General features: G+C 36.0%; 1 pseudogene; it reads right to left on the bottom strand.

The window, feature by feature from the left end:
- The window catches only part of LOC150108128 (alpha-crystallin A chain pseudogene), a 76,922-nt pseudogene extending 63,746 nt beyond the window's left edge, over positions 1 to 13,176 (bottom strand).
- Positions 13,177 to 13,437: the final 261 nt, after the last annotated feature.

Here is a 13,437-nt window from a genome sequence, read left to right as displayed (position 1 = left end):
AACGATACGCGCCATCTTGGGTAGACTAGTTCTTGTCTAGGATATTATTATTCCTTATACGCATTACCTGTGCAGTAAAACTTGATATATATATATACGCATTGCCTGTGCAGTAAAACTTGATATATATTTATTATATCAATATCAACATCAATATCAACATATCAACATACCAACAAGTTATGCCGACAGGCGAATATCTGGACAAAGAGAAACTTTTAACCAGCCTACTCAATTGACAATTGACAATTGACATTTATGTCTTTAAGGGTGAAGCAAGATGCTTTTCATATTCCCCGCTATCTGTCGTGGTTACAGTGAGGGTAAAATTTACGAGCAGTTTGCTCGCCCTGAATGGGCATGGAGATTATGCATCGTTATAGGAGGCTAATATAGTTTTTGGTCTTCTATATTTGAATATGTCCGTTGGCTCATATGCTGCAGCTTGTTGAATCAAATCATTGGGGTGTGTGGACGTCTTTAGAAAAAACTTGGAAGCTAAGGATTGTAGATAAGAGAGAATATATGGAATATTTGTGTCTCTATGGAGCTGGCTGTTTCTAACATACCACGGGGCGTTCAGAATCATTCTCAAGCACTTGTTCTGCACACGCTGAATCTTGATAATGTTAGCGTTAGAGGTGTGGCTCCAGGCTGGAGAGGCATAGGTGATTATGGGACGAATCGTCATCTGGTAAAGTTGCAATTTGATTCTGTTGCTGAGCTTGCTATTTCTATTAATTAGCGGGTAAATCTGAGCTATGGCTTTAGATGCTTTTGCACATGCAGACTTGATATGTTGGTTGAAAGATAGCTTTTTGTCGAGAATTACACCCAGGTAATTTGTTTCTGTCTGCCAGGGAATTTTAGTATTGAATAGTAACACATCTCCTGCAGGAGACATTGGCCTTTTTGAGAAAAGAACCGCTGAGCTTTTCAGGGGGTTGACTTCCAATCTCCACCTAGAGAACCAACCCTCCAGCTTTAGAATGTTTTCTTGAAGCTTTCTAGTAACGAAGTGGGGTCTGAGGGATCTGGTTAGTATTGCCGTATCGTCCGCATACAGCGCTAAAATGGAAGTCATCGGATTGTGAGGGATGTCTGACATGTATACAGAAAACAGCAATGGAGCCAGTAGAGATCCCTGTGGCACTCCAGCAAAGATATGGCGCTGGGACGATATAGAACCGTTAATTTTAACTTGCATTGTTCTATTCTGAAGATATGAACGGATTAGATGAACCATTTTTAGTGAGATGCCGGCTGAGATAAGTTTGTGCAGGAGTCCAAAATGCCAGATTTTATCAAATGCTTTAGATAGGTCTAGGAAAACAGCTCCTGTGTACTGGCGCCAGTTGTAGCTGGTGATGATATATTCCACAATTCTATGGATTTGCTGGGTAGTACTATGGTGTTGCCGAAAACCAAACTGTTCTTTAGGGAGGATGTTTAGGTCATTTATTGAGGTTTGGAGTCGTGAGAGGATGACCTTCTCTGCAATCTTACCCAGGTTGGAGATGAGACTGATTGGACGATAATTCTGCGGTAAGTGTGGGTCTTTGCCTGGCTTATGTATAGGAATCACATCAGCCAGTTTCCAGGTGGAAGGAAAATAGTGAAGTCTTAAGATTGCATTTATTATACTGGTCAGATGCACTATAGCTTTTCGAGGCAGCAGCTTGATCACCCTGTTTGAGATGCTGTCTGGTCCAGGAGCTTTATTGTTCTTAAGTTTTTTAATAATATCATATAATTCAACAGGTGATGCGGGTGCAATATGATCAGCACTGGTATCCGGGAGGTTTAGTGCATGTCTAACCTGTCTGTGGATTTTATACAGATGATTGAAATCAATGTTGTTATAAGATGGTTTGCACTGATCCTCAAGATTTTTAAGTATGGCTTCTGCCTTATCTGCATCTGTGTGGATTAGGCCCTGGTTTGAGATTATAGGGGGGAGGGATCTGTTTTTGTTTTTGATGTTTCTCAGTAGGTCCCAGATAGAGTGATCAATAGGTGAGATAGAGGCTAACTTTTTATCCCAAACTTCGTTTCTATGCGTTTTAAGTGCATCTCTTACTGCTCCATTCAATCTATTAAGCACTGTCTTATCCTGAGGAGCGCGAGTGTTACGAAATCTCTTCCTAGCTCTGTTCTTCTCTCTGATCAGGTCCATAATGTCCTCAGGCAAACGATCAGGCTTGGGAACAGGTTTCTGGAAGGTTGCAACCATTATAGCGGACTTAATCTGTTGGGTGAGGCTAGTCACTGCAGAATCCACATCTTCTGGTGTGCATATGTGTGGGACGGGTCCTATTTGATCCCGAAGTGCTTTAGACAATCTCTCCCACGATATGCCTGAATGAGGAGGAGACAGGCATTCTTGTTCTCCCAATTGCAGTAGAATTGGGTTGTGATCCGACGACAGCTCGTTTAGTGATGTAAGGCTGTACTGTAGTTTAATGTCTTGCAGGATGGCTATATCCAAGATGTCAGCAGTGCCAGATGTACTGAGATGAGTTGGTTCGGTAGGTCCAGCCACAACAGCATGGTTTAATCCTGTGTAGCTAGAAAGGATACGACCATTTTTGTTAGTGGATTTACTGTTCCAAGCAGGATGCTTTGCATTGAGGTCTCCAGCGATGATGATCGGTCCTTTTACTCCAAGGATGGCATCCAGATCTGAGGTCAATAATGTCTTTAATGGAGGGTTGTAAGCAGAAAAAATTTTGAGGTTCCCAATTGAGTTTGTGAGAACATTGATTCCTGTGATTTCGAGGTTGGTGGTAGTAGGGTTGGTTATTGAGTGATGATTGATATAGCTTTTGATAAGAGTGGCTGTACCTCCACCTCTATACCCAAGCCTGTCGTTTCTGTAAATCTGATACCCTCTGATTTTCAGGGTGTCAGCAGGCCTCAGGTGAGTTTCATTAATTAGCAGTATATCTGGGTTGTATCTATTATTAAATTCCTGGATTTCTAATAGTTTGTTTTTTATACCGTTGGCATTCCAACCGATAATCCTAAGAGAGTTTGGGACGATTTTTTTCCTATGCATCAGAGAGTGCAGATAATATGGATTGGGTTTGCTGTAGGAATCTTTTTGTGACACTTAAGGATGGATTTGAGTTGCTGAAATCCTGGAGCATGTTTGCAAGAGAAGAGGTGATAACAGCTGATAGATTTGAGTGTGGAGTATTCCGGTTCTGGGTTTGTACTATCTGTTTGGAGCGGGCCACATCAGCATATGTTCTTACTTGATGTTGAAGATTCGTTTTCTTAAGGGGCTCAGTTAATGATGGGCGAGCACCAGTTGTCATGTTCTCACTCTTGGAGAACTGAGTAGCCTGAGCTTCAGGAACTCTCGCATTAGATGACGAGGTAGATTGATGACTGGGATCATTCCATCTGTTTTTGGGATGATGCATACACCCTCTATAATTAGCAGGGTGGGGACCCCCACAATTAGCGCACTTAGCCGGGGTGGTTTTTGGCTTGGCGCAGGTGTTTGTGGGGTGATTCTCGCCACATTTTACGCATCTGAACTGAGCTTTGCATAGCTTCTGGGCATGGCCAAATTTTTGGCACCGGTGGCACTGCCCAGAAGATGATTTCTTTCTCAATGGTTCTGTGGTGATTTTGAGTCCACAGATTGATTTTAAATTATAAATGTCTTTGTAGATGTTATGAATTTCTACTAAGACTAAAGGCATAGGTGTCTTATTTGATCTAAACATTCTAGTGACCTTTATGGGGGGTAGTTCCTGTAGGTTAAGGTCAGTAACTATTTCATCTGTGTCAATATCCTCAGAGACTCCTCGTAAGACTACTTTCAGATTTTTTTCAGAGGCAAGTGAAAATGTGTGATATTGGGTTCCTCTAGTATCCAGTTCCTTTGTAAGGTTTCTATAGTCAGCCACCGTGGTGGGCTGAATTCGTATTCCCTCGTCTGCATTTTTAGCAGACGTGTAATGAATTTGTGAATTTGCCATGATGGTTCTGAGTGTTGTCCATCTCTGCTTTTCCCTTAGGATAATCGGTGGCACCTTTTCATTGTGGGAAACAGAGGGATCTGAAATGGGAACATCCTCTTCCATACCAACAACATTTGTTGATTCAGCAGCAAGAATTTTTCTCTTCTTACGTGCGTGAGTTTCTTCTTGATCAGAAGGATTAGAGGTAGAGACAACTAGATTGAGTTTTTCCTCCACTTGTGGGGAGTCTTCATTTTCCTCAACTTCAACTTCAGGTGAGGAATACAAATTTAAGTAGCCGGGCCAATCCCGTTCAAACTTTTTGAGGAGCTTTTTAATAAAACTGAGTGCTAGCTTTTTATCGAGTGACTCAATAATAGTGTCGGGGTCAATCATGCTAGTAGGCCATGTCAACTTGAACTTCTTTTGTAGTTTATCAATGAGTTCAAGAGCTGGCTCTCTTTCGAGCAGATCAGCAAATACGTCCAGGTCAGGCACGCTCATATCGATTTAGTTGCGTATGTGCGTTAATAAAATATCCCGCAGGTCTAAAGACCTGCCAGCAGAAGTTTTTGTAAAATATCCCGCAGCCGCAAAGGACTACCAGCAATATCAAGCATAGGCGCGTCAACTAGCAACAAGATGTTAAAATACAACAACGACACTAATGGCAGTAGGCCTAGCGTATCGCCTTTGCGAAGTCAGTTGACTTACCTTGTATGGGAAATAAAATGTAAAATGCCTGTTTATTGCGGCAAGCAAATAACTGATATTACTAATGAATATAAGCATAAATCTCCGAAAACTTATCAGTCAAATACACAATTCACCATCAATAACACACGACACAAAACACTAACACGCGAGCCGCCATTTTTCCACTCAGTCCTCTCCAGAATACCCCAGCCTACTCAAGTTTTTCTAATAAGCAATAATAATAAAACATGTAAATTATTTATAAAGGTATATCAATATATTCTCATTTTTTTTTAGTTATTTCTTTTAAATAATAAAATTTATAGTAAGAATTTTATTAAAATATTAAATTTAAAAGATTGTTTTATAAGAATTTGTGTAAATAATTTAAACAGTTAAACTATGAGCAGCGAAATTTGTTCATTGCCGTTTCGGGAAAAAATGTAATATTGAATTTGTAAAAGACAGTTTCCTAGTAGAGTCTCTCTCCACACACACACACACACACACACACACTTCGGAAATTTCTGATCTGCTGCAGCTATCCTGATTAACTGTAAGTGATGCTATTGTGAAAGAAAATATTTTCTGATCATTTCATCATATTTTATATCCAGGTCTTCTTATTATGCTATCCTTCGGTCTACCTGCAATCCTCTGTAGCTGGACAGTCAGCTTTCTCTGTGGTCAATTATTATATGTCACTGTGGATGGCTATCTCTCTGCTTCCCAATGAAGGAGTCCCTCAAGGCTCTTCTGTTACCTACTCCGTTTGTTCTATACATAAATGGCTGCTGTTAATCACCACTAATCCTATTCACAGCTTTGTCGATGATAATACTTGCCATTCATTCTACTCATTTGACAACCATGTAATGATCAGTCATTGGAATTTCAAGCCTCTTCAACCAGTGCTCTAAACATTGATATCTATACTATCTTTCAGTGCGTTGGAGGATAAGCTGGTCACCAAAACGATGACCAGATATGGTGACAGAAAAAAAAGGGGGGGGGCAAGACCCCTTTTTTCTGCAAAAGAATCTTTTGCGTAAAATAAACACATCGCATGAATAGCTGTAATTCATGCGATGAATTAAAAAACTGGGAAAAAAAAGTTACAAAATATATAAAAAATGGCATTTAAATAAAAAGGGCTTATGATAATCTTAATAATTGTACTCTCTAAATTTACTTTTTCGAATAATTTATTTGAACGAATCAAATGAATCGGTCAATTAAGGCACTAAATCAATTGAATTCGTTCATAAAACAATATTTGGTGTTCCAAATTCTAATCATGTTACTTCCTCACCCCAATTCCATCAGCTTATTCTGAAAAATGTAGACAATATTAAGAACATACAACTGAAAAACTTTTAAATACCACTTAAGATTTACTTTTCCATTTACGTAAAATTCTTAAGTCAAAGCAAAATCCAAAAGGACTTATGGATTTTGCTTTGACTTAAGAATTTTACGTAATAAACGACAATTTGAAGTCTATTTTTATTCATTTTCCGTCAGAAAATGTAAGAACGTTATTATACATATATATCCTAAAGGCACTTAAAATTCACTGGAATAAATATTTCTTTAATTTTATACACTATTGTCATTTACCTGTATTCTTACCTGAACTAAAGCTTAGTAGGAATGGAGCTGATTCTATGTTACCAATCTGCAAGGCTCGTAAATCTAATTACTATAAAATTACAAATTGAAAGGTATTCTCGCTATTTTGACAAAAATAACCTGCATGACTATTCTTGAAAGTAGATGACAGACATGTGTAGAATCATCGAATTAATTAGTAAAAGGATTTTTAGTATGGAAATTGAAGTACGGACAGTGAAGACCAATTATTATTATTATTATTATTATTATTATTATTATTATTATTATTATTATTATATGACACCTTCAATGACTCATTGGAGGACAAATTAAACTGAAAACAAAAAAATTAAAATTTAAATTTAAAAAAAAAACTATTTGTTTTCTGTTTATCTTCTCCGAAACGAAATCAAATTATTATTATTAATAAAAAAAATAATAAAAATAAAAATAAAATAAAAATAAAAAAACTACATCTTTCCAAGTTAAGATAATAGGAGCATTATATATTATTTATAAAGTTGCATTTATATATTCTAAATTTTGTTTAAGTTTTCCTAATTTTTTTAAAGAAAATTTCTTCAAATTTTATTAGAAAATTATATTTTACATATTAATTTATGTAATATTTTGAAATTATTTTAATTTCCTAAATATGTAATTAGAAATATTTTCGATTAAAATTTTTGATTTCTTGAAAGGTAATTCAATGCGTGATGAAAGAAGAAAAAAGAGTAAAATAAACCAGAAAATAGTAAAGAAGAAAATAATTAAGAAAAAGCATAACTTTAGAAAAATTAATGCTAGTAATTATTACTAATAAGAAGGAAAGCGTATTCCACAAATTGAATACATATAACTTTCAAAGTTGTTCTTCACTATAAAACAAAACAACAACAACAACAACAAAAAAGGACGGTGGGTAAGGGGGGGGGGATTGCCAAGACGTATAAAATGCCAAATAATTAGAACAGAGAAATGTTTATGTGTATAAAGGTATAAATAAAACCGCGCTGTTTTAATACTGGTACAATCAAACACAATGAAAGGAGGAATAATGCAAGAAATACAGAAAATCAGAGATGATTCTCACGAAACCTAAAATAAAGTGTAATACTGGATGACTAAGATACATCCACATCCGTTTGTGTTTCTCTCATTGAGAACATAATCTTTATGTTCTCAATGAGAGAACATAAATATTCTCCTAAGTTATATATTCCTCAATATCTCCTAAGTAATATTTGCGCATGCGTCTAATTTCTACGTTAACTGATTGTGCAACTGACTCCTCAAGGTAAAACCAAACAAATAAAATGTACACACGTGAAGTTAAGAAAATTTGGAATCCCAGATATTTTTAAAATCCAGGAGAGTCCGGCATGTATACAAGCCTAGTTTTTAGCATTCTTTTAATATATTCGATTCTTCTTCTTCCTCTACTTTTTTCTAGATTTTCCTCATTATTTTTTTTTGTTTGTTTCTGAGAAATTTGAATATTATTTTTCTTTTTTCATTTAGTGATAGTTGTTTTGCCTGTGAGGTTATGAGCATTATTTCCTTAATCTTTTGGAGCCCAGTTCTGAGGGCTCAGAACTTATCTCTTTATATCTCCTCTTTTTGCGCTCAGAAGTACACCTTGTCATTTTGATTCCTCCTTTAATATTATAAGTTAGTCCTAAAAAAGGTAATGATACCGCAAGATTTTCTTTCTGTTGTTGTCATTTACCTGTATTCTTAAGTTTTTCTGCATTGATTTGGGAGTCTGTGGTTGTTCAAACTTCCTAATTGTGTGGAAGATGATGATGGATTTGTGAAGATGCAAGTGACCAAGCACTTTATAAGTGGGATAAGCACTTTGTTTTTTTCATCTGTCCTTGAAATTTGAATTCCTCACATTTCTCTGTTATTTCTTATCATCTGGATTACTTTTTCCGAACAGATGGTGATGAGTATCGTACAATTTTGAAAGTGTCTGCTTTTTCTGGAAAAAAAATGTACTATAGATCCATATAGATCATTATTATATAAATCGTTTAGTTTCGCCTACACTAATATTTTTATTTGATTTAAATTTGTTTTGTTAGTCTTGTATCACGATTCATTTCCATCGTTGTTTTTTTTTTTTTCCCTTAAACTATTTTCCAAAGCTGCTTAGATACAATCTTTACAAGTCTATATACTGTGTCGTGTATTTGATGATTTAACTTTCTTTTTATTATGCAATTTCTTCTTAATAATACTAAGTATGCTAGTACAAGGACTGACACGCACACACACAACAAACAAGCTCGAAGGTATAATTTCCAGTATAAACAAAGAGAAAACACTCAGCAAAAATTGTTTATTTAACAAGTTTCCTTCTAGGTAATAGTTAAAAGTTTCCTTTCAAGGTCATACTTCATCAGGAATAAAATATTTTGATTTGAAACACTTATATTAACAGATTGAATCCTAAAACATAAATTGCCATATATTTGATGGCACATCGTGCTGAGATATCAGACACGTGGCTCACTGAGTTGTGCTATGTAATGTCTATCCGAATTATTTTGTTTCCAGCTTTTATGATCTTTTATTATATATCGTGTGCTGACTTTTCTTTTTTTTTTCTTTTTGAATATTGAATTCGATATGTCAAGAAGCGAAGTGTCATAAAGACACTCAAAAGATAGTAGCATACAACATATCATGTGCAACAACAAAAGGAAACAAATGGATTACTTTAGGAAAAATACTTCTGAAGAACGGCTATAATCTTGAAACTATCCATGATATTTTACAATGGCCATCAATTGTTGTGGCACATATAAAGGAAAATGGTTTACAAAGGTGCAGTTTCTTAACCTTACATAAAAGATCATCACGGATAAAACTGCTAATGTGTTAAAGTATTACAAATTAAAAGTTACCTTCACGCGGAAAACAAAAGTCTCCATGATTAGTCACCAAACTAATCTCATTCACCGCTTAAGAGACCAGATGTTACGTCGAACAAACGGAAAACTCAATACAGATTCGTGTAAAAATACATATTAAAGAGGTAGAGGGAAAAAAAGAGGAACATACAGATTTGGCCTAGTTTTTTATACTTGTAATTAAATATCGGGTATTTTGCCATATGTTAAATTCAGAAGCTATATTTGCAGAATATAGAAGAAGTGTAAAAATATTTATGTAGCTCCATAAAGACTATGCATTTTTTACATGAAATTTTGCCAAGGTCAAACCCAGTAAGAACTGTAACCTGTACATAGATGTTTGTTAAATGTAAATAATCCCTATGGGAATTGTATATGCTCTCTACCAAATAAGGGAATATTCTAGAAGGTGTAGGATTGAAGCAATACGTTACCACTATTTACAGTGTATTTCTAGCTCCTTATAAAGACATCAAATTTTGTGCGTGTTCTACATGGAAACGCTCAAGGTCAGTGCTAGGTGGACTGACAAAAACTTCAAACAAATGTCCACTGCCTGAACGAATAGGATTTGGGGAGTGTTGTTGGAGAAAAACAGTGAAAGGGTCAGTCAGAGAAAGGGATCAAGGGTTTTCACCGAAATGTTCGGGGTCCCATATCTCCGTGCAAGGATTCGTAAGTGAGTGAATAAAAGACGTTGGTGAAAAGATCGCAAGCAGTGATCGGTTCCAGAAATTTTCATCGGTGATCCAGAGGTCGTCGGTCAGTCGTCAGGAAGTCGTCGGCGTTTATCCGTCAGATGTACGCCATCGGGAACGCGATTTCAGGAGAAAGTATGCCAGACGCCTAAAGGAAGGATGAGAGGATCCGATCTGCCAGCAACGCATAGACCCCTGATGACAACTCTACGCCTGGAGAAGGAATCTTCGAGGGGAATGGAATTGCTCCGTTGCTTTCGACGCACATGTAACTACTCAGCAAGCCAAAGTACCTCCACCCGTGCCCCCGGGAAGATACAGACTCGGCAGGCTGTCAACAAGTCTATCGCCGGCATAAGCAGGGCAAGAAAAACCTGACAGGGAAAAAAAAGGAACAGAACTCCAGTGTGAAGCCAGATCCATAAAGGGTAGTCGTCACCAAAGTGAGTGTATCTGTTTATCCAATTTTCTTGAGTTTTTAGGAGAACTTTTATTAGTGGACTGCAAAGTAGAGGCTGACCTAAATAGGCATAATTAACAGAAGATTAGAAAGTAAATAATTGTCAGGAATTTGTATATGTAATAAGTCAGAGGTAACTGTTTGCCAATTGGTAAAAATTTGCCTATAGAATATTCCCAGCATAGAAAGGAAGGAGCATTTGTGTGTAAAAGATCTGGTCTATGTGCATGATAATTAAGAGTTAACAGTTAAGTAATATATACCATTGCTCAGCGTAAATGATTTGTGAGAGAATTAGTTAATTATATGACATAATCTGAATGAGTGAATGGGGGAATTTAGCTAATTGATTTATATAGATCTGAATTGAGATGTTTTATTTTATTACTGCAAACTTAGTGTAAATTGTTTTATGTGAATTAAAGTTGTTGTTTCAATATTCATAGAGTGTCGCCTAATAGAGAGTGATTTCTTGATGCACTTTCGAAAAAAAATTATTAGAGCCTATTAGCGGGAACCCAGGAGAAAGGACAGTCAAGGATGGAATAGTAGACACGACTGCAGATATTAATTAATTGAAGATAACTTGAATGTAATAGGAAAACTACTGGATGCATTTTACACTTCTTGTTACTAGAAAACGGACATCAGTGGCGCAGCTTTTAATCAAATAAATTTTCCGGTTTCAAAGAATAAGAAGGGAAGTGCGGAAAGCAGTACAGCGTAAAGAGATCCTTATCCTTATAATGACTGGCTTAAAGGGGCGAAGCAAGAATGCTTTTCATCTTCCCCGTTATCTGTACTGGACAGTGTAGGGATAAGGTGTTATTGAGCTATTAAAGCTCTGATCATGGCAAGAGGGTAACAGCAATAGTCGAGCCTCAGTTAGAACTTTATTGACTACAGCATTGCCATCCATTACCTTCCATGGGTATTAATCACCGCATCTCACGGTCGATTAAATTCCTGTCAACTTTTTTTTTTGTGTTATTCTATGGGATTAAACGTAGCTAACTGTTATATTATTAATAAAGGCGTATTTATTTTTACTGCATTTCTAAGAATTAATTACAAATAAATCACTTGATTTATTAATATTTTATACTTGCAAACTGCTTTTATAAGAAATTTAAGAGTCTAACTTTTATAGATATGTACGAGGTGGCCTGGAAAGTTCTGATAAACACCTAAGAACAAAAATGATATTAAAGCAACTGATATAATCACAAGAAAGTTCTTATATGTTCTTATAAGAAACGAAACGTATGAACAGAGTTATGAAGGTAACTTACGTTCATAACACTGCTAGTAGTATGTTCTTTTTTTGTGGTTATATCAGTTGTTTTAATAGCATTTTTATTCTTAGGTGTTTATCAGAACTTCCCACACACCCGTCGTATATCATTTATGCTTTTACCGACCAGTAGACAATAACAAATTCTTTGATATGTTGAATAGTCGTGTTTTTCAAAAAAAAAAAAAAAAAATTAAAATCAAGAATTTTTATTATGTGACTTAATCCCACCGCTCCATCCCCAGTAGAATATGCTTATACTGGTGTATGGATTTTACTTTTATTATAAATGTTGGTAGATAATTTGTAAAAGTAATGTTTGGTTTGTCACATAAAGTACCACTGGGATTTTTTCTTCTAATTTGTGAGAAAACAATTCAAAATCAATCAACGAATAGAAGTCTGATATTTCCTCTGTTTCGCGCGATTCTGGAGACAGCTGCACTAAATTTCTCTAAATACCTTTTTTTTTTAAATTATTTATATAAATTACAAACAATTATCTTTGTTAACTAAGAGTTAGATTAGATTAATTACCGAAATGTATAATTAAGATATTTATTTAAAATCCTGTAAAGAAAATTCGCACTTCAAACGATTGGTTTTTGTCATTAAGATAGCATGACTGATTGCAGTGCCATATGCAAGTTTATTATTATTATTATATTATTATTATTTTAAATAATGCAAATGATAGTTTAGTGAAAAAGACGTTAATTTTATATGAAAAATTTATTCGTTCATAACCATAACACTTGTGCTTTTTTATTATAGTATTTGATTCTGTTAAACTGGTGGAACTTAACAAATAACACAAACACATTTAAAATTAAAATAATTTATTTAAAATAAATTAATTAATTTACAAAAATCATCCATACATATAACAGGAAACGACGTGGAATGATGAAGAAAGGTCGCTCTCGCTAAAAATATAACAATGAGAGAAGTGGGAAACAGAAAACTTTTTAATGAAGTGTTTATTATAATTCTTTCTGTCTATCCTGCCTCTTTCTGCTGTTGTGTTTCTCCTGAAGCAACGGAAGGCGTTTCCTGCATCGTTATAAGCACCTCTCATTGGCCTTCGGAGGTTCGAGCATTTTCTTGGGAGCTTTTATGGTCAAAACGCCGTCGCTGCTGAGTGAGGAGGTTACAGTCTCTGCTTTGGCCTCAGGCGGAAGCATATAACGACGGGTGAACTCTCTCCGTATGAAACCGTGTTGATCCTCTTTCTCCTCGTGTTAGCGTGGATCACCACACTGTTGTCGACAGTCTTCACGGACACTTCGGGAGAAAAGTGACTCACGTCCAGCATTACTTGGAACTTGTCGCGGTCATTTTTCACTTGGGAAACACCCCTACATTCCTGAGTATTTGTTTGTGGTCTTACACGGAACCCACAGTAGGGAAGAGGTGACAGCAAATCATCATCCAGTACGCCAAGTCCGAAATGCTGTTCGATGAGACGAGGCTGGAAGTCCCAAACATCCCACCAGTTGCGTCCTAGCAACGAAGGCATCACAGTCTGCGATAAAGCCATCGTTATCAGAACGAAATACGAGCAAGCTGACAGTTAAATCACTGTACGATATTGACAGCAAAAAATGTTATCTGACGATAGGTGAGATGCTGCTGTTTATATAAGGAAAAGCCTTGTCTAGTAGAATATTCTAGGCGTGTGTGCGTATAAACAGGTGTGGGATCGCGGAAGAATGAATGTCTGAATGATACGAGATTTTTTTTTTTTAATCTATATTATCTATTTATACTGTACGATAAA

This window comes from Typopeltis vanoorti, chromosome 3 (genome assembly GCF_054136105.1).
Source record: "Typopeltis vanoorti isolate ZY-2024b chromosome 3, IOZ_Tvanoo_1.0, whole genome shotgun sequence".
Classification (NCBI taxonomy): domain Eukaryota; kingdom Metazoa; phylum Arthropoda; class Arachnida; order Uropygi; family Thelyphonidae; genus Typopeltis; species Typopeltis vanoorti.
The sequence above is the reverse complement of the archived record's forward strand: the minus strand, read 5'-3'. Positions and strand labels throughout refer to the sequence as shown.